This window comes from Puma concolor, chromosome D3 (genome assembly GCF_028749965.1).
Source record: "Puma concolor isolate L17-30 chromosome D3, mPumCon1.1.hap2, whole genome shotgun sequence".
NCBI classification, from domain to species: domain Eukaryota; kingdom Metazoa; phylum Chordata; class Mammalia; order Carnivora; family Felidae; genus Puma; species Puma concolor.
Genome location: NC_141678.1, coordinates 31,558,361 through 31,579,991, shown reverse-complemented (window position 1 = coordinate 31,579,991; position 21,631 = coordinate 31,558,361).

Sequence of the window (21,631 nt, the reverse complement as noted above, 5' to 3'; positions counted from 1 at the left end):
TTTGTTGGCATATAATTTTTCATAATATTCCCTGATAATTGCTTGTATCTCTGAGGGATTGGTTGTAATAATTCCATTTTCATTCATGATTTTATCTCTTTGGGTCATCTCCCTTTTCTTTTTGAGAAGCCTGGCTAGGGGTTTATCAATTTTGTTTATTTTTTCAAAAAACCAACTCTTGGTTTCGTTGATCTGCTCTACAGTTTTTTTAGATTCTATATTGTTTATTTCTGCTCTGATCTTCATTATTTCTCTTCTTCTGCTGGGTTTAGGCTGTCTTTGCTGTTCTGCTTCTATTTCCTTTAGGTGTTCTGTTAGGTTTCGTGTTTGGGATTTTTCTTGTTTCTTGAGATAGGCCTAGATTGCAATGTATTTTCCTCTCAGGACTGCCTGCGCTGCGTCCCAAAGCATTTGGATTGTTGTATTTTCATTTTTGTTTGTTTCCATATATTTTTTAATTTCTTCTCTAATTGCCTGGTTGACCCACTCATTCTTTAGTAGGGTGTTCTTTAATCTCCATGGTTTTGGAGGTTTTCCGGACTTTTTCTTGTGGTTGATTTCAAGCTTCATAGCATTGTGGTCTGAAAGGATGCATGGTATGATTTCAATTCTTGTATACTTATGAAGGGCTGTTTTGTGACCCAGTATGTGATCTATCTTGGAGAATGTTCCGTGTGTACTCAAGAAGAACGTATATTCTGTTGCTTTGGGATGCAGAGTTCTAAATATATCTGTCAAGTCCATCTGATCCGATGTAGCATTCAGGGCCCTTGTTTCTTTATTGACCATGTGTGTAGATGATCTATCAATTTCTGTAAGTGGAGTGTTAAAATCCCCTGCAATTACTACATTCTTATCAATAAGGTTGGTTATGTTTGTGAGTCATTGTTTTATATATTTGGGGGCTCCCGTGTTCGGCGCATAGACATTTATAATTGTTAGCTCTTCCTGATGGATAGACCCTGTAATTATTATATAATGCCCTTCTTCATCTCTTGTTACAACCTTTAATTTAAAGTCTAATTTGTTTGATATAAGTATGGCTACTCTAGCTTTCTTTTGACTTCCAGTAGCATGATAAATAGTTCTCCATCACCTCACTGTCAATCTGAAGGTGTCCTCAGGTCTAAAATGAGTCTCTTTTAGACAGCAAATAGATGGGTCTTGTTTTTTTATCCATTCTGATACCCTATGTCTTTTGGTTGGTGCATTTAGTCCATTTACATTCAGTGTTATTATAGAAAGATATGGGTTTAGAGTCATTGTGATGTCTGTATGTTTTATGTTTGTAGCGATCGCTCTGGGACTTTGTCTTACAGGATCCCCCTTAGCATCTCTTGTAGGGCTGGTTTAGTGGTGACGAATTCCTTCAGTTTTTGTTTGTTTGGGAAGACCTTTATCTCTCCTTCTATTCTAAATGACAGACTTGCTGGATAAAGGATTCTCGGCTGCATATTTTTTCTGTTCATCACATTGAAGATCTCCTGCCATTCCTTTCTGGCCTATCAAGTTTCAGAAGAGAGAATGGTCACGAGTCTTATAGGTCTCCCTTTATATGGTAGAGCACGTTTATCCCTTGCTGCTTTCAGAATTTTCTCTTTATCCTTGTATTTTGCCAGTTTCACTATGATATGTCATGCAGAAGATTGAGTCAAGTTATGTCTGAAGGGAGTTCTCTGTGCCTCTTGGATTTCAATGCCTTTTTCTTTCCCCAGATCAGGGAAGTTCTCACCTATTATTTCTTCAAGTACACCTTCAGCACCTTTCCCTCTCTCTTCCTCCTTTGGAATCCCAATTATGCGTAGATTATTTTTCTGTAGTGCATCCCTTAGTTGTCTAATTTTTCCCTCATACTCCTGGATTTTTTTATATTTTTCTCAGCTTCTTCTTTTTCCATAATTTTATCTTCTGGTTCACCTATTCTTTCCTCTGCCTGTTCAATCCGAGCCGTGGACATTTCCATTTTATTTTGCAGCTCGTTTATCACATTTTTTAGCTCCTCCTGACTATTCCTTAGTCCCTTGATCTCTGTAGCAATAGATTCTCTGCTGTCCTCTATACTGTTTTCAAGCCCAGCGGTTAATTTTATGACTGTTATTCTAAATTCACTTTCTGTTATATTGTTTAAATCCTTTTTGATCAGTTTGTTAACTGTTGTTATTTCCTGGAGATTCTTTTGAGGGGAATTCTTCTGTTTGGTCATTTTGGATAGTCCCTGGAGTGGTGCGGAACTGCAGGGCACTTTCCCTGTGCTGTCTTGAATAACTCACGTTGGTGGGTGGGGCCACAGTCAGACCTGATTTCTGCCCCCAGCCCACCGCCGGGGCCACAGTCAGACTGGTGTGTGTCTTCTCTTTCCCTCTCCTAGGGGTGGCATTCACTGTGGGGTGGTGTGGCCCGTCTGGGCTACTTGCACACTGCCAGGCTTGTGGTGCTGGGGATCTGGTGTATCATCTGGCGTCGATAGACAAGGTGCACGGGGGGCGGGAGGGGCAGGCTCAGCTTACTTCTCCTAAGGTGATCCTCTTCGGGAGGGGCCCTGCAGCAGTGGGAGGGAGTCAGACCCGCCATGGGAGGTGTGGATCTGCAGAAGCACAGCATTCGGTGTTTGCGCGGTGCAAGCAAGTTCCCTGGCAGGAACTGTTTCCCTTTGGGAGTTTGGCTGGGGGATGGGCGAGGGAGATGGTGCTGGCAAGTGCCTTTGGTCCCCGCCAAACTGAGCTCTTTTGTCCCGGGGCTCAGCAACTCTCCTTCCTATTGTCCTCCAGCCTTCCCGCTCTCTGAGCAGAGCCGTTAACTTATAACTTTCCAGATGTTAGGTCCTGCTCACTGTCTGAACACACTCCGTCTGGCCCCTCTGCTTTTGTAAGCCAGACTCAGGGTCTCTGCTTGGCCAGCGGGCTGTCCCTCTGCCCCAGCTCCCTCCCGCCAGGCCTGTAGCATGCACCGCCTTGCCGCCCTTCCTACCGTCTTCCGTGGGCCTCTTGTCTGCACTTGGCTCCGGAGACTCTGTTCTGCTAGTCTTCTGGTGGTTTTCTGTGTTATTTAGGCAGGTGTGGGTGGAGTCTAAGTGATCAGCAGGACGTGGTGAGACCAGCGTCCTCCTACGCCGCCATCTTCTCTCCTCTCAATCCATCCCCTCACTTTCTTTTTTATTTATTTATTTTTTATTTTTTTTTTTAATTTTTTTTTTCAACGTTTATTTATTTTTGGGACAGAGAGAGACAGAGCATGAACGGGGGAGGGTCAGAGAGAGAGGGAGACACAGAATCGGAAACAGGCTCCAGGCTCTGAGCCATCAGCCCAGAGCCTGACGCGGGGCTCGAACTCACAGACCGCGAGATCGTGACCTGGCTGAAGTCGGACGCTTAACCGACTGCGCCACCCAGGCGCCCCCATCCCCTCACTTTCAATCTGAAGGTGTCCTCAGGTCTGAAATGGGTCTCTTATAGATAGCAAAAAGAGGAATCTTGGTTTTTTTTTTGTATCCATTCTGATACCCTATGTCTTTTGATTGAAGGATTTAGTCCATTTACATTCTGTGTCATTATTAAAAGATATGTATTTAGAGTCATTGTGTTTTCTGTAGGTTTCATGCTTGTAGTGATGTCTCTGGTTCTTTGTGGTCTTTGCAAGATTCCACTTACAGAATCCCCCTTTGGACTCTTGTAGGGTTGGTTTAGTGGTGATGAACTCCTTCATTTTTTGTTTGTCTAGGAAAACCTTTATAACCCCTTCTATTCTTAATGACAGGCTTGCTGGATAAAGGATTCTTGGCTGCATATTTTTCCTATTCAATGCATTGAATATGTCCTGTCACTCCCTTCTGGCCTGCCAAGTTTCAGTAGATAGGTCTGCTACTACTCTTATGTGTCTATGCTTGTAGGTGAGGCCCGTTTGTCTCTACCCGCTCTCAGAATTCTCTCTTTATCTTTGTATTTTGCCAGTTTTACTATGCTATGTTGTGCAGAAGATTGATTCAAGTTATGTCTGAAGGGAGTTCTCTGTGCAATGTCTGTTTCCTCCCCCATATTAGGGAAATTCTCAGCTATGATTTGTTCAAGTATACCTTCCACCCCTTTCTCTCCCTTCTTCTTCTGGAACTCCTATGATACAGATATTATTATGTTTCATTGAGTCATTTAGTTTTCTACTTCTTTCCTGGTGGTCTAGAATTTTTTTTTATCTCTTTTTCTCAGCCTCATCTTTTTCCATAACTTTATCTTCTATTTCACTTATTCTCCCCTCTGCCTCTTCAGTCCTTGCTGTCACTGCCTCTAGTTTATTTTGCCCTTCATTTACACCATTTTAAAATTCATCATGACTAGTTTTTATTTCCTTGAGCTCTATAGCAATAGATTCTCTGCTGTCTTCTATGCTTCTTTCAAGCACAGCAATTAATCTTATGACTCTTATCCTAAATTCTTGTTCAGTTATATTGTTTATATCTGTTTTGATCAATTATTTAGCTGTCATTTCTTCCTGGAATTTCTTTTGAGGAGAATTCTTCTGTTTCATCATTTGGCTACTTCTCTGTCCCTTATGTGTTTTAAAAGCTTGTTATGTGCCCTGCACCTGTCAGCACTACTATGTTAAAGAGGGGTCATATACTGCCCAGGGCCTGGCCTTTCAAGAGGTATTTTTTGGTGTGTGTTACTTGCTCTCTGTTGTTGTGACTTTGTTTGCTTTATTGCCCTACTTGTGGTGATGCTTTGGACCCTCCATTAGGTGTGCTTTGATTTGTTCATTGAAGTAGCCTACTACTGCTCTCTGTAAGTTTTCCCCTCAGTGAAATTCTCCTCTCAGCTTCTGTTTGTGTTTGTGGCTCATTCACTCATGATTACTTGATATTAGATGATTTTGGACAAGTTAATTCTCTGCGAATTTCAGTATTCTTTTTATCAAATATGGATAATGATAGTAAACACTTCATTTGGGTTCTGGTAGTATCTGTTTATTGTGGTTTGAAGTATGGTTCAGAGCCAATGGCTGAGAAAGAATTCTTGACACATCTTTCATGAAAAAAGATCAGTGTTACCCTTCTCTCCTCACACCTCACTTGGAGGTACAGGGGTATGTAGATAGCAAATATGGCAGGAAGCCAAGGGTGCCATGAACAGGAGTGGGTTTGGGGACGGGCATTAAGGTTCAGGTTTGGGGCAGGGTGGAGGCTCTGAGATGCCCTTAGCCCCACTGATCATATTGCTAGTGCTGTGCAAAATGAATAGCCGTCTGCCATCTTTGACAGTTCCCTTTTCATCTGAAACACTTAGATATGTGAAGCTGGGAGGGTTAATACAGGAAGAAGGAGATAGAATCTCCAAGGACAAATCCACTGTAGCAGTGAGCATTGTTTCCAGGTCCTAACAAGTTTACACTATTGGATTAAAAACACTAATGACTCTTTACCTGGGCCAAGGTTTTGTCAGTAGCAGCAACTAAGGCAACTCCTCTTCCTTCTTGTCTCCTTGGGTAGTAATATCCCCTTTGTACATAAGAAGAAACAGATAGGACTTCCCCTATGGTTGTGGCCTGAGCTAAAAGGGTGGGCTTGCCCCATATGAGAAGATGAGATTTACTCTTGCTCAAAAGTGGTCCAGTTTGGAAGGCAAGGACAAGGATACAGGCTTTCCTGTCTTTTCATCACACCCAATCCCTTCTGAAGCAGGCCCACCTTACGTACCTGCCAGTGGCTCATGCAGGTGAGTGACCTGGCTTACTCATGAAGTGATGAGTTTCTGTTACCCCAGGTGGGTAGGCTTGAGCAGGCTCAGCAGTGCAGAGAATGCTTTGGGTGCTCAAGCACTGGGTGGAGTCACATCACATTGTTACAGAGAGCTTACCAGATGCAAATGTTTTGTTTTTGTTTTTGTTTTTTCCCAGTAATGGCTTTGTCATTTGTAGTTGCTGCTGTCTCTAGTGTTTATTATAACTTTACAAGCACAGTCATCTGTTGGGTTTTGGGAGTGAACTCGTCATCTTGTTGAGATGAACCTATTATGTGTGCCTTCCCCCCACCCTGCCCAGTGCCATGTGTTAATCCATCCTAGTTAATAGATGTGTTCTGTCTCTCTCCTTATCTCTGTTTCTATGTCTGTCTCCACACACATATCCTCATGTATGTACTGTGTGTAATATGTAATGCACAACATATAACATGTATATAATGTGTATATAACTATATAGTTTTCATATATCATGAAGGTGTGTTTACCTGTTACTTGTAACAGTCCTTATCAGCTCGGAGTATTTACCTTGGAAGCTGTCTGTCAACATTAAGTGCTATCTGTTCCCTTTTGTGGTCAACCTGCTGGTTAGTGTTTTGACTTTATGTCTAGGTGGGGTGGAGGGTCAGTGGAGAAGGAGGAAAATGTTATATGCCATAGTTCTTTCTGCCAGAGGAAGCTGTCAGTTGTGTGTGTCCAGCAGTAAATTGGACATCAAAATCATGAATGGAAAGGCCAAGGCTGGCTATAGGACGGTGTACTTTATCCAGATGTTGATGCCAGGCTCATAAAAGTAGGGCATAGGCAGACTGCAGAGCAATGACCACTCCCCATCCCTCTAAGAGTAGTTTTGTCTTTTTCCATTCAGTTAAGTATTTATGGAGCACTTCTTACCCTTGGATCCCTGTGTTTGGAGGCAAAGTGATAGGCATTTATTGCCCTCAAGAAGCCAGCCTGAAAGAGACAGAAAACTGAAAAATATGCCAGGATGACAGTTGCTTTTAGAAAGGGCTGCATGTGGCAGGAGCCCCCAGAGGCAAGAAAGAGGCTCAGGTTGGTTGTATGTGTTTATGGGGGAGGTGCTGGTGAGGGCACTGCAGGCACTGGGCTGGCCGTGGCATCTTGTGGAGTTGCTCAGGATGGCTGGAACATGGGATTTGCACAGGAATTCGGGGAGATGAGTTGGGGAAAAGGAGACAGCAGCTGGACCACAAAAGGCTCCAGATGTTTCAGAATTTGAACTACATCCTGCAGGCAGTGGGGAGCCACTGAAGAATACTAAGCAGGGAAGCAACCTGATCAGATTGGCATTTCAGAGAGCTACTTCAGGGTTCCCAGATCTTTGGTAAATGCTCTTACTACCTCTTAGTAAATATTGAAAATGAACTTCATGTTCTATAGATGAATATGCTGTCCTTGAGTGTCTTTTCCTCTGGTGACAGGTTTCTTAAAATTTTTTTTTAATGTTTATTTACTTTTTTGAGAGAGAGAGAGAGAGACAGAGCTTGAGAGGGGAAGGGTCAGAGAGAGAGGGAGACACAGAATCTGAAGCAGGCTCCAGGCTCCGAGCTGTCGGAGCTCAGCTCATCGGGCACAGAGTCTGATGCGGGGCTCAAAGTCACGAACTGCAAGATCATGACCTGAGCCGAAGTTGGATGCTTAACCGACTGAGCCACCCAAGCGCCCCTCTGATGACAGGTTTCTTTTAAATAAAGAGTGGGATTACACAGTTAGACTGCCTCTCTCATGTCTTCTGCCTCATCTTCAAATCAGGGATAATTGTGAAGATCATCACTTTCAGACCAGCCATGCTGGCTACCCAGAAGCAGGGCTCAGGCTTGGAACTATGGGGGGTTCTGGGGAGATTTTGAGTTCTTGAGATTTTTTCACTAGAATATGCCTCCATTAGTATGGAGTAGTTAGTGCATGGACATTTTTAGTATTCAGCCAACACAATAATTAAATTCCTGATTACAAGTGGCCTTTCACACAGGGAGCTGTGTTGCTGATCTGTGTTAGTAGCATAGTATTCCTCAGTAGGAAGTGAATTTTATATCCTGACCACGATTCACAGTAAGAAGTAAATGTTACATTGTGACCCAGTGCACACATACCAGTACCCACAATATCTATCACTGTACAGAAGTTTCTTGAGGCAGTACTCACCCTTACTTTCTGAGATGTACTTTGTGTTAAAAAATGTATATATACTGGCTATTATCCACAACATTAATCTCATAGCCCATTAATGGGTCACAACCCAGTTTGAAAAACATTGTCCTATAGGAACTTACAGTTTTGGGTGTAATGGACTTGTGGCCTCTGTTCATGTTCCAGTGGGCACAAAGGGGAAGAAGTGAAGGGTGGATATGGAGAACTAGAATCACTGAGAATCTAGGCTGGGATTGAACATGGTCACCACTGAGCCCCATGTGAACACATTATTTGAAAACTAGTTGAAAACTAGTTTTATTGCTTTTATTTACTTGAGTTGACTGTGTTGACTGTCCTTAATGATTCCCATTATGATGGTGCTCAGTATAATAGTAATACTAGTAAGTGCCTGCTCTATGTCAGGCATTTTACATGGACCCTACATAGTTTAGTATTTGTATTACTCCTATAAAGCACAATAGTAAAAATGGGAAAGGTGATGCTCTTTCCATTTCCTGTACTGCCAGAGTGGCTGAAAGAAACAGCTGGGGGGTGGGGGGGAGCGCCTGGGTGGCTCAGTTGGTTGAGCATCTGACTTTGGCTTAGGTCATGATCTCATCGTTCATGGGTTCAAGGCCCGCGTTGGGGTCTGTGCTGACAGCTCAGAGCCTGGAGCCTGCTTCAGGTTCTTTGTCTCCCCCTGTCTCTGCCCCTCCCCTCACACTCTGTCTCATTCTCTCTCAAAAATAAATAAACATTAAGAAAGGAAGGAAGGAAGGAAGGAAGGAAGGAAGGAAGGAAGGAAGGAAGGAAGGAAGGAAGGAAGAAAGAAAGGAAGAAAGGAAGAAAAACAGCTTGGAATGGTCCAGGGAGCTGGCCATTTTCTGTGACATCAGACCTTACTTTGTTTTCAGATGTAGGTCATGTCTCCTTCATGGTTTTTGATCCTTCTACCTTTTCTTATCAGATTATGTTAACAAGATTTTCGATTGAGCTAGTGTTGTTCTTGAGACAGCAGTGGGAGGTAGAGATGGCTGCAGAAAAGACTCTCCTCCTTTGGGATTAAGTGGCCATGGAAATTGCTGCCTGTGTTCATCTTTTTTTGTTTTGTTTTGTTTTTAAATCATCATCTATTTTTGAGAGAGAGACAGAGTGCCAGCCAGGGAGGAACAGAGAGAGAGGGAGACACAGAATCCGAAGTGGGCTCCAGGCTCTGAGCTGTCAGCACAGAGCCTGTTGTAGGGCTCGAACCATGAGATCATGACCTGAGCCGAAGTCGGACGCTCAACTGACTGAGCCACCCAGGCGCCCCTGCCTGTGTTCATCTTAATTTGATGCTTCATGGGAACAGCATACAGAGAAACTGAGATTGAGGACCCAGGTCTGTGAAATGCTGCTGAGACACGAGATGGTATCTCCTGTGCTCTAAGATTGAGGCTTTTTCCAGAGGCATGGTGTTCCATACCCTGCTCCTCCTGGATCCCAAGCCACAACTGTATATCCTCTCTGCTGTGTCCCTTCCGACTGTCATAGTTTCCTGTATGAATACTGTAAGTAGTGACTGGTATGCCTTCCACTAGGCAGATTGAGTCTGTGAGAACCCAGATTCAAGGAACTGCTCAATTAGGGAATAAACATCTTTTTGCTAATGCATATGCTTTTATTTATGAGGAAGATTTGTTATAGGATCCCCTAAAACATCAGGAATTTCTCTATTGTATCTAAAAGAGCCTGGGATCTAGCTCAATTTTATGCTCTGTTCTAGGCCCAGCTCTGCATAACTTTTGGTGATATCTGAGCCATAATTTCTGTTTATGTGGGATGAGTTGAACTGGATGATGATATCTAAAAGCATTTCCTATTCCCATATTCCACAGTTTTGTTCAAGTGTAAGAAATTAGCCTGGTTCACCATACAGTTCATCATACTATTGAATTTAGTAGATATTTCCATGTGCAGTGTCTGAGGACACAATTGGGTAAGGCCAGCCCTAGCCCTCAGGAAGTTCTAATGAATATGTTCACTATGTACTTGGTCTTCATAGGGTAGACCTGAAGATCGTCCTCTCTACCAGTCATATTGGTGGTAAACATAAAAGATGGTAGTGTCTTTTTCCCCCCGTTTAGCCATTTTTTACCTCCCCTTGAGAGGTGGGGAGGATTTGTTTGTCAGCAGTATCTTTTGCTGAATATTAAACTAAATTCTGAGGGAAAGTGCAAATTACAAAGTCTTGCCCTTGGGACTATTAGAATCTAGTAAAGGAAACAAGATAAATGCAATAAAGCACAAGACAAGATGCAGAGAACACAGCACACAAGTAATTATTATATGTTAATTACTAGCAGCTGTACAGGGCTAAAATATAAGTGCTGGGAAATGCTAGAACATTTAGGAAGAGTCCAAGGAATTCCTTAGGGGTGACTGAAAAATGGATACAAGACAGATCCTGCAGCCTTTTTTTCTCTTCCCTTACCTAAAGCTATGGAGAGGGTGTTGAATAAGACATTTCCTTCAAACTACGGAGTTTATAGTCTAGTCCGGTGGTTTGTAAATTGTAGCTCAGGCCACATCCTGGCTAGCACTTGTTTGTGTAAATAAAGTTTTATTGGAACATATCACACTTATTTGTTTATGTGTTTGTGGTGGCTGTTTTCATGCTGTGATGATAGAGGTGAGGAACAGGGACAGAGACTGTATGCCTCGCAAAGCCATTTACCATCTGGCCTTTTGGTGGAAGTTTGTTGGCCCAGCTCCAGTTTCTTCTTCATGTAAACACAAAGTAAACAAACACATGTACACACTAAATACCTACAACTGATTCTCTGGCTAGGGTCTCACAGACTAACAGATTTCAGTGGAGCTGTATTAGAACAACTCTGCATTTATTCCCAATTATTTTTATATTTTTTAATGGAGCATTTAACAGCTCACACCCTTTTGGCATCCTCTACTGCAGCTGTTTAATTTGTTATTTTGTGTGTGTGTGTGTTTGTTATCTTTGAAGCAAATGCAGAAATCCCTCATTATGACTTTATTTTCTTATCATAGCAGTTGTAGCACTCTGGCTTCATGTGCTTTGGGAACCTAAAAAGCAACTGAGTCTCAAACTAACTCATGGCTTTTTTTAAAGTTTGTGTGTGACATTATATATGCATGTATAAATAAATATATGTATATTTTTGCCTCATTGGAATGAAAATGTGTCACAGACTGTATGTGCGAAGTTTTCTTTGGCTGCCTGCAGGACTTACAGGACTCTGCAAAACGCTGAGCTCTCTTTGTTACGTGTGTGCTGACTAATCAAAGAATTGATCTTTTTCCCCATTTATATTTTTAGAATCAGAAGATTGTTTTTCAAGTAAGCTTGTAACATAATTCAATGATTTATAGTTGAATTCTTTGTTCATATTTTAATTTCCAAAGATTAATGTATGTTATGCTTTTTGAAGAAGGAGATTCAAAATGTATTTAATGAAACAAACTGAAATAGCTCCCTTTTTATACATAGGCAAAATGAAGATTTCTTAAAATAGAAAATCAGTGACTTGCTTTTGAATAACACACTGGCATTTTATGTGGTTTAAAGTTATTTTGTGGTTCAGTATAGAAATCAACATTACTTTTGTATTACTCTTCATACTTTTAGCTGAAATGTGGAGCCTACTTTTACTCTGTACATTTTCTACTAGAATAGGGATTTTAAGGCTAGCTGAGTTATTTCCTTATAATTATAGAGGTTTTCAAAATTATCTCTTATTTCTTTTTTTTTTTTTTTCAACGTTTTTTATTTATTTTTGGGACAGAGAGAAACAGAGCATGAACGGGGGAGGGGCAGAGAGAGAGGGAGACACAGCATCGGAAACAGGCTCCAGGCTCCGAGCCATCAGCCCAGAGCCTGACGCGGGGCTCGAACTCACGGACCGCGAGATCGTGACCTGGCTGAAGTCGGACGCTTAACCGACTGCGCCACCCAGGCGCCCCTCTTATTTCTTTTAAAATAACATGTGGAGTTTCATTCTTCTTTGATAATATATTCTAAGTATTTCATACATTTTTCACCACAAATTGATCCTCAGCTATGTAGAATTTGCTTTTTACCTTTAGAGAAATCTGATTTGGAGGAGACAAGCATGGTTCCCCTAAGGACTATACATAAATTTTGACTATTTTGTTACCATTTTATCCATGTAGGATTGTCCCTGGAGGTAGTGGAAACAGAGGGATGGTAATATAAAGCATGACTCAACTCCTGTTTAGCCCCCAACACCAAGCTGTCTGTCTTAGAGGCCTTGCCTGGGTGTGGACTGATGGCTGAAGATGGGAATAAGGTGCTCCTGTGGGAATGGCTGCAGTCTCTATCTTTGGTCAGTTGAGAAGTTTCTAGAGCCATATCACTAGAATCTGGATTCTCACTACTCAGATGTGGTTCAAGTAGTAGAATCATTAGTATCATCTGGGAGCTAGTTAGAAATGCAGAATCTCAGACCCTTCCCCAGACCTGCTGAATTGGAATTTGCATTTCACCATGGTCCCCACAAGATCCATGAGCACCGTAAACTTTGGGAAGTTCTGGTCTAGGTCATTGGTTTCCCAGAATGGCCAACTATTAGAATCACCTCTGGAGCTGATTTAAAAACTACATAATCCTGGTCCCAGCTCCTGAGATATTATTTCATTAGGTCTGGGATGATCCCGCTGCCTAGCCAGACATGGAAACCACTAGTCTGAAATGTATTACCTCTGGTTGGTGAAGGAATGTTCGAGAAGGTGAATCACCTGCTGAGTGGGTGTCTGGAGGTTTGCAGCTGCTATTGGTGTGAGGTCCCCTTTCTCTAGACTCCATCCCTGAGTGGAAATATCATTTTTGACGAGACCATGGAAGCCTGCAGGCCGTTGGACCAGTGTGCCAACACTGTCTGCATCTCCATCTGATGGGAATGGAGATTTGCAGGCAGTCTAGCTACCCAGCCTCCATTCTCTTCTCTTCCAGTTCCCATGGAAACAGATTGCAAGAAAACTGGGCATGGTGCTATCTTTACCCTGTTTTTGGCGATCTGAGGTCTGTTTCCATGGGAACCAGTAAGGAAAGGATGGTAGTAGAGTAGCTAGACTGCTTTTAAATTTCAATGGCAGCCTTCGTCCTCACTATAAAACCCTCTTTTGCCCAAGTTTACCTCTAGGCCAGGGGCCCGTGTGTCTCTGAATATTGCTGTGACTCATCTGTGGGGGGAGGTGGGTGGAGAAGGAGGAGAAAAGATGGAGCTCTTAAAATATCCTTGAAAATGCCTATCATTTCCTTTTCTTCCAAGAAGCCATTTTTAGGTGTTGGTATAAGTTATTTAAATGTCATCTTTAGCTATTATTTCTTGTATGGTTTTATTGAACATAATAACATGTTTTTATCCAAAGGAAGTGAAGAGATGAGTCACTTCAATAGGAGTGATTTCTATGATGTGGGGAATCCCTATGGTTAGTGGGTGTGCAGTAAATATTGACTAGTTCTACATGTTGGGGTAGGAATGAGGGTGTAGTAGGGTGACGTAGGGCAGATTAATAGGGGTCAGGTGAATGTTTGGGTTAGATGGGGGACTTTTCGCCTGTGGCCAGGACAAAGTGAAATGTCCCTGATGTTGACCTATTTAAGTATTTGGAAATGAGAATGTTGATTTCTAATCTAACAGGTCCTAGATTTTAACTCTTTGAGAATTCAGCCACGGAGTGGAGCTGAATGGGTCCCACTGAGGCTCTCTATTTTTCTTATCCCCTACCCTGTCCTTTTTTTTTTTTTAAACTCTCTTACAGTCTTGTCAACTGACCTCAACTTCGATGCATTTTCTAAGGGTCAGACAACCACAGGTAGCGTCATTCCTGCCCTTCTTCGCTGCTTCCTATTATTGCCTTAACCTTTTTTTTGAGAGCCTGTTAGATTTTCTGGTGCCATGTACATACATTCCCTATATTTTCTCACTTAGTCATTGCCACTGCCTTACAGTTACATTAATGCCCCATTTGACAGATGAATACACTGAGTCTTACAGAGATTGTATAACTGGCCCAAGTAGTGTGTAGCAGGCTGCTCAGCAGAATTGTCATTCTAAGCTCCTTCTGTTAGACCCCAAAGCTGTGCTTACTTCTCTGAGCACAGCACGCCCACAGAGTGAGTGGCTGTGTCAGTGCCAAGGGGTATTGTAGAGCTCCTGACTGTAGTAGTTCATCACTTAATGGGAGCCTGTCTTAGCATTCAGCCCCACCCTCTCTATCATTTCTTCCAACCAACCAGCCCAGATAAACAGGCAGCTTCATGCTTTTTGATATTAGCCTTGTGTGTTTACATTTGGGTGTTTCCTATTTTAAATTTATTTGTCAATATATTTAGCTTTTAGGTCAAAATGGACAAAATTTAGTTTTGATGATTGCATGCCTCCTTTTGAATATTTGGGGGAACAGTGGTCTAGAGAGAATATTTTGGTGAGAAGCAGCAATAGGAGGAACAAAATTAAATCCTCATTCTTGCTGTTTAAAGGAACTCATTTACTCACTAGACCATGGGAAGGTGGGAGTGGGGTGATGTTGTTGTACACTGTGGAAAAGTCTCTTCCTTTCCTCCCATCTTATGTTCTCTTCCTACCTGTGCCTCCCTCCTACCCTCCTGGGGACGTGGAAGCAGGAGGTACGGGCTTCTGTCTGAAGAAGCTTGCTGAGGGCTCCCAACTGCAGATTAGAGGTTAGAATGTGCCCAGAAGGGAAGGGAATAAATAAGGGCTAGATTTCGAGAAGGAACATGGAAGAACTGAAAGAAGATGCTATTTTAAATGCAGAGAAAGTCGCCTGTCAGGCTGGCGAGGTCCATGGTGTACTTAGATCATGAAAAGCCTCACAGACACTGTGTAGCTAACTTTGGCAAGTGATGGGAACATGAATAGTGATTTCAGGTTTTGAATTTGGTAGTTAGAATTTCCTCTTGCTGCCAGAGTTCTGCAGTTTCCTTTGGTGGCAGAATTCTCTTGTCCAGATCTGATGGTGTACATATAAGACAGACAGACTGACTCAGCATCGAGGATGCTGGGTTGAGTACACTATTCAGAATGAGATAGTTTCTGTAGCTGCCAGGAAGTGCTTCTAAAGCTGAGCAAACTCAGCAAACTTGCAAGCACCTGGCCTCAGGTGCTATGGGAGACTGCTTCCTGTCACACTGGGCTTGTGGAGGGACCAGTTCTACACTGCAAGAGGGCAGGTTTCTACTGCCCTCTGGGCTGCTGGGTGGGACACGCAGTACCTGTCTGTAGTGCTTTCCCCCATGAATAACACTCGTTTGCTTTTACTGTGTAAGAGCACACGCATAGGCCTTTGTTACCAAGGCAGCGGAAATTGGTCTAATGAACTCTTTCTGCTTGGCTGGAGGCCTCCAGACACACAGGGACAGGGTTTGTGTAGTCCCATTAGTTAAATACCAGGCAGCCTTTCCCCTGAATTCTCTGTCCCCTTCAACAGCTGCTCTTCAGGACAGATGCACTTTCATGGCTCTGCCTCATCCAGCCTTCCAGGAAGACGTGAAACTCTATCAGTGTTTCCCTAATATATGTGGAGTCAGGCACTGCTTGTCAAATGGCTTGGTGTGCTGGGGCCTCTCACAGATGTAGCGTTCATTATTGTGCGTAACTGTATCACCGAGAGCTCGTTTGTCACACTCTCAGACTGGTTGCTGCCGGTGACATCAGCTCCGGGGGCCAACCTCAGACAGTACCATTTTGTGTTATGTCCTTCAGACATCTGCTGAAATGTTCATCTCCTTGAATTTCTGTGATCAGATTAAGTTGTTCCACCAACGCTAACTGACTGGGCTAAATGAGTTCTGTTTCCAGAATTTGGTATGTCTCAAATGACAGCTTTCCAGTTGAATTCCAAGTCATTCTTGAAAGGTTGCTCTCGAGATTATCTTTTCACTCTCATATGACAACATGTGTTTTCTCTAAGGTACTCAGGGAATCTATGATCTTAGTAGGATGGTGTGTGATCCAGCACATATCATTTTTCTGGTTTCCTTAAATGATAGAAACAGTACTGTGTTGAGTGGAAGTTTAAGTTCTAAAAGGATATGGGATGGGTCTGTGTCTATGTCTGCTGTGCTGACAATAGGAATGAACTGTCTTCTCTTTCTGGAGGTAAGTGGGATTCCCCTAAATTTTGTTATAATGGGCGTATTTAGGCCATAAGGAGTCTTTCTGCCAGGGCACAAATTGCTCAACAGTTGTGTGTGTGTGTGTGTGTGTGTGTGTGTGTGTGTGTGTGTCCATCCCACAGTTGCAACTACATTAAATTGAGCAGTGGAGTCTGCTGGCCACTAGTCAGAGTGTCGCAGTCCCCAGGTGTTGGGGAGATGCCTGTCAGGTGTTCAGTATACATCCCTCTTCTCTCCTATCTGTCCCAGATGATATAGACTTTTCTTTGGAAATATCTTAAGAAAAGTATTGTCAAAGTATTTCTATCCAACACAACCCACCTCAAACTGGATATTGAGTTGTAAAAAATTATAAAACAGAGGGGTGCCTGGCTGGCTCAGTCAGTAAAGAATGTGACTCTTGATCTTGGGGTTGTAAGTTTGAGCCCCATGCTGGGTGTAGAGATTACTTTAAAAAGATAACACCTTTACAAAAATGATAAAACAGAAAGTTTTCTTTTTTCTAAAGGAATATATTTGTCAGAAAATGAATACAAGCAAATAAGACAAAACTATATAATGAAAGTTTCAGCATTCCCTATGTGTTTTGATTAAAGATGCAAATGTGGAGCTGGCTTGGAGCTTTGTAAACAAGGGATGTTTAGGAAACCTTTGCTAATGCAAGTGACTGAAATTATATAGATCTTTCATTTCTATAGGGAGCATTGGCTCTATTATTGATCAATTTTTATTAGCTTTTAAAGTGTTGGTGTTTCTGTTCCAAAACCTGCTGTTTCATAGAAGAGAGCTGGGTTTATCAAGCTGTTGGGAGGGGTTGGTAGGATATCCTCGTGCAGAGTTTAATTCTTGGGCCTTTTGGAAGCTTAAGAAATGAACATTAAGGGCTTAAAAAGTTAGCACTTTACAAAGGGAACAAACCAAATGGGGAAAAGGATGGAATAAAGTCAAATTGGAAGATTGGACCCTGCATGATTATTTTCTGGCAAAGAGATGTAAAACCTTGGTTAAGTTCATTTATTATTGTCTATTGCTGTTTTTTAAATTTGATGTTCAATATGAAACATGAAAAAAATTGAGTATCAAGAGGCTCTTTTGCCTTTTAAAGGCAAGTTTCTTTTTTGTCATTTTTTCTTCTACTATTCTACCACATTTCATACCAAATATCTCACCCACACATTTTGTCTAATTTTGTATCCTTTCTCCTGATTCTTTCTGTTATTAATTTTAGCTCATATAAAATGATTTTAAGCTTAGATTTTTATCTATTGAGAACTTTAAAAAAATAAATCAAGACAAATCAATTGAGGAACTATGAGATAAAATCCATTTTTTGTCTCATTAGGTCAATTAGAAACTGGAAAAGTGGGAGGGAATACTCTTTAAAGACATAATTTATCAATCTGCTGAGGGGAGTTATAATCACTGTAGCAACTATTACTTTTTTACCATTTATTAGAGACCAGTATTCTGTGTATGTTTCCTCATTAAATGTACAAGAATTCTATGAGGTAGGTTCCACTGTTGCTTTTATTTTACAAATGAGGAAACTGAGGCTCAAAGGGGTTAAGTAACTACTGAAATCACACATAGCCTAGAATGAGGTGAACCCAAGGCAGTCTGACTCATCCTGGCCTTTTGTCCTCTGGCCTGTTGGTGTATAAAGCTCTCATTTGAGTGTCTTTTACATAGTGGAGGGGTTGGCACTGCCTGGGCTCCAGACTTCTAGTTGGAACTTCTCTCACAGAATGCCCTCTAGGCTTTGAGTGCCCTGTGGCTAGCAGCCTCTTTGTGTACCATGCATCAGGACTTTGTGCAGCCAATACAGAGCAGAGGTAGTAAGAGTGACAAGGGGGTGATCAAGCTGAAGCTCATATGTGATTCAGTGCAGTATAACCTGTATTTATTGGACACCTGCTATATCCTAGGCCCCATGGTCAATGCTGAAGATACAAACATTAGCAAGAAAAGGTTTCCATTAGGAAACAGCTCCATAAACAGCATAGACACCATGGGGACAGGAACTTGGTTTGTTTTGTTCACTCCTGTTTCCCCATCATCTAAAATAATACCTTGCTAGAGTAATATCCACAAAGAGCTATTGAAATACTGAATGAAAGGATGCAGCTTGTACAGCATTCTGTAGGACAGAGAGCAGGGCTTGTCTTAGGCAAGGCCTAGGTGTTGTATGGAAGGCTGCTGTTAGCTGGGGCAGGGAGTGGCTTGGTGTGGGGAGTGCATATGGGCAGGACAAACACTGTTTCACACAGATAGCTCCTCAGTCGTCACTCTCTCCTACTCTTACCGAAGAACCAGAGGACAGCTCCTCCTCCTTATTGCTCACACTTGTTAGCTCCCTGTGGGAGCCGATTTTTCTTTGCCTGTCATGCCCATTGCAAGCTAATTTTATCTGAAGACAATTGGAATGGGGGAGAGTGCTAAGTGTGGAGCATCTCAAGCCCAACTCCCTAGTGTGGCCAGTCTGTACCCCTTGTACCAGGCATGGAGGGGTAACCATTTCTCATGCAGCCACCTTCTGCTTGCCTGGCGTTCACAGCTGAGGTGACCATGATGTGCTCAGACTGTGTCAGGTGAAACTTCAGTGCACATTCTGATTCTGTACCAAGCTCCCGACCCTTCCTTGACTTTTCTTTTTAGCACATTGGTGTTGTGGTGTGGGCCTGGGAAAGTGGAAAACTTCTCAGGATTCCCTGGTCCCCATTGGTAGTGGTATAGGTGTGTACCACATCCCTTTTTCAGCTTCTTCCTTTTGGCCAGTTTGTGTGAATGGGAGAACTTGGGAGCTTGGGCCTAGACTGATACCTGGTTTCATTCCCAGCTCTGCCTTTATCATCACAGTCACTTTCAACACATTGCCTCTCCTCCATGAACCTCAGTCTCCTCCATAAAATGAAGGGGTGGGATAGACAACCTCTTGCTTCCTTTGCTCCTAGATAGCATGAGGAGATAGTTACAGACTTCCTGATTCACTAGGGACAGTATCCTATTTGCTTATTTGGGGGGAGGGGAACTTTCTCCCACCTGGTTTGAGTAGAACCTCAGACTATAGTCCTTCGGATTTATCAGGTGTCGTATTTGTCAAAGTGACATTTTAAAGGATGTTCTAATATAATTACTGCGTTTTCCAGTTTGCAGCTTGTGTGTATATTTGATTTTGCACTTGTTTCCTAAAATGCTGACCTAATTATCTGGAGCCCATCAAGCTTCCCAGGGCTAGGATGTTTTTTTGTTTGTTTGTTTGTTTTTAATTTTTAAGTTTATTTATTTAGAGAGAGAGAGCATGTGTGCACACACACGAGCAGGGGAGGGTGAGAGAGAAGGAGAGACAGAATCCCAAGCAGGCTTCACACCGTCAGCACAGAGCTCGATGTGGGGCTCGAACCTACGAGCTGTGAGATCATGACCTGAGCTGAGATCAAGAGTCGGAGGCTCAACCAACTGCGCCACCCGGGTGCCCCTTTATAGCTTTTATAATACAACTTCAAATTGTTTTATAGCCCCGAATCATAGAAATTAATAGTAGCATGAAGGATCTATAATACCCAACCTGGCCTTCCCTGGTTGCAAGCAGCTCATTTCTCTGACTTGTTCTCAGACTTGGGTTTATGTGCAGATTTTCTGTATTTGGTCACTATGTTCTTTTCATACACATTTGTCCTGTCTCCCTTGACCAGAGACAGGGCCACAGCAGAATATTCAAGGAGGACTTATTCAGAAGGGACTTCAAGTTTCATGTCTTCACTTCACAAATGAGAAAGTGTGAGTTTGACAGGCTGAGGGACTCGACCAAGTTCTGTAAGTGGGCCCAGAACCAGGGGAAGGATGTCCTATCTGGTGTTGTCTGCCCCATGGCTGCCTTGAGGGCAGGGGCTGTGTTTTTTCCAAGGACATCCTTTTATGCTATTAGGAAATGTTGAGACATGGAAACTTGCCAAGGTCCAGATTATCTGTTCATGAGGTTGAGGAGCTCATGTGGGTAAGTGTGACATCTCTTTCCCAGGGTGACACCTGATTCAGACTCTGGTTAGAAACAGATCCTCAGGTTTCTTCTGTCTACTTTTTGTCACATCTGTCTCCCTGAAAGTCCATTACCCCTTTAAACTTAAGTGAACCAGCCAGTAATTGAGATTTTTTTCCCATAAGCAGTGACTCTTCATGTATTAATTTTCATGGTGTGTGTGTGTGTGTGTGTGTGTGTGTGTGTGTGTGTGTGTTGTCAAGGTTAGAGCTGTCTCTTCATTTCTCAGTGGACTTTCTTCCTAGGACTTATTTGGTGATTAGAACAGTGACAGATCATCAGACATAGGCACAGAGCCTCAACTCTCAGAGTCTTTTCGGCCTGGAGCCCGTTGGGCTGCTCAGTCTAGCCATCACCTAGGTAACCGACACTAGGCCAGTGAAGCAGTCTGTCCACAGTGAGAGGAAATAAAAAATGAAGCTGCAGTGTTTATTTCTTATGCACTACAAATTTTTTGAATGTTGCTAGATTTTTAAAAAAGTTCGTTTCGCTTTCTCTTCTGGGTTTTGGCCTTTGTGCCTAGTGTATAACCCTAATGTTTCCTGAATTGCATATGCCTATTTTTGTAGTGTAATTTTGTGAGAGCTGTGAGCTGTTGAATGCAGTTAAGATTTCATTCCCCAGCGATTTCTAGGAGGACTGCATTTCATGTAAGTTTTTAGGAATAAGTGGTAAGGCAAAAACATATTCTACAACTTATTTGGTTAGGTTTTGTGGGTGTTCATGTTTTAAAAAAATGTCCCTTCCTGTAGGGATGTTTTTCCATTTGGTGTGCTCTATTTCCTTAGTAACTGTTGCTCTGTTGTGGGAGGGACTTAATGACATTTTTCAAGTGCAGTATTGAATTAATTTACTTCCTGGTTAGGCCTGTCCATCTTTCCAGTATAAATAGAATGTATGTGTGTGTGTGTGTGTGTGTGTGTGTGTGTGTGTGTGTGTGTGTGTGTATAAAAGACAGGATGATGGTAGCCTGCTTTCTGTAGCAAGGGATCTTGAATGTGTGACTCAGGATGACTCTGTGATCTTGCTAGCTGGGTAAGTTGCCTCTCTCTCTTTACTCTTTTCTTTTCTTTTCTTTTCTTTTCTTTTCTTTTCTTTTCTTTTTCTTTTCTTTTCTTTTCTTTCTTTTCTTTCTTTCTCAGTATCCTATCCTCTACTTGATAGGACAGGACGTTCTGTGAAGTGAGTAGGAATGATCACTGGTAGTCACTGCCTCATCTTGACCATTTCAGAGAACCCTCCCAGTTCAGAGGCTCTGAGCCAGCCGTGCAGAATAGTCTCTCAGGAAATGCTACCTCTGTTCACTGCTTGGGGTGGGTTTGTTTTGTAAGTGTTTGCTGAGCTCTTCTGTGTGTACCCCTCCGAACACCAATGGCCTTCATCCACTCTTCCATTCATTCAGCAGAACAGGCATCAGGCAGTATCTTAGCTGCTGAAGGGAGGTGGAAAGTCAGTCAGTCACTGTCCTTGTCTTCAATGCACTTAGAGTCCAGCAAAAGATGGGTGCTAAATGATCAGGACCCCTGCATGCAGCTA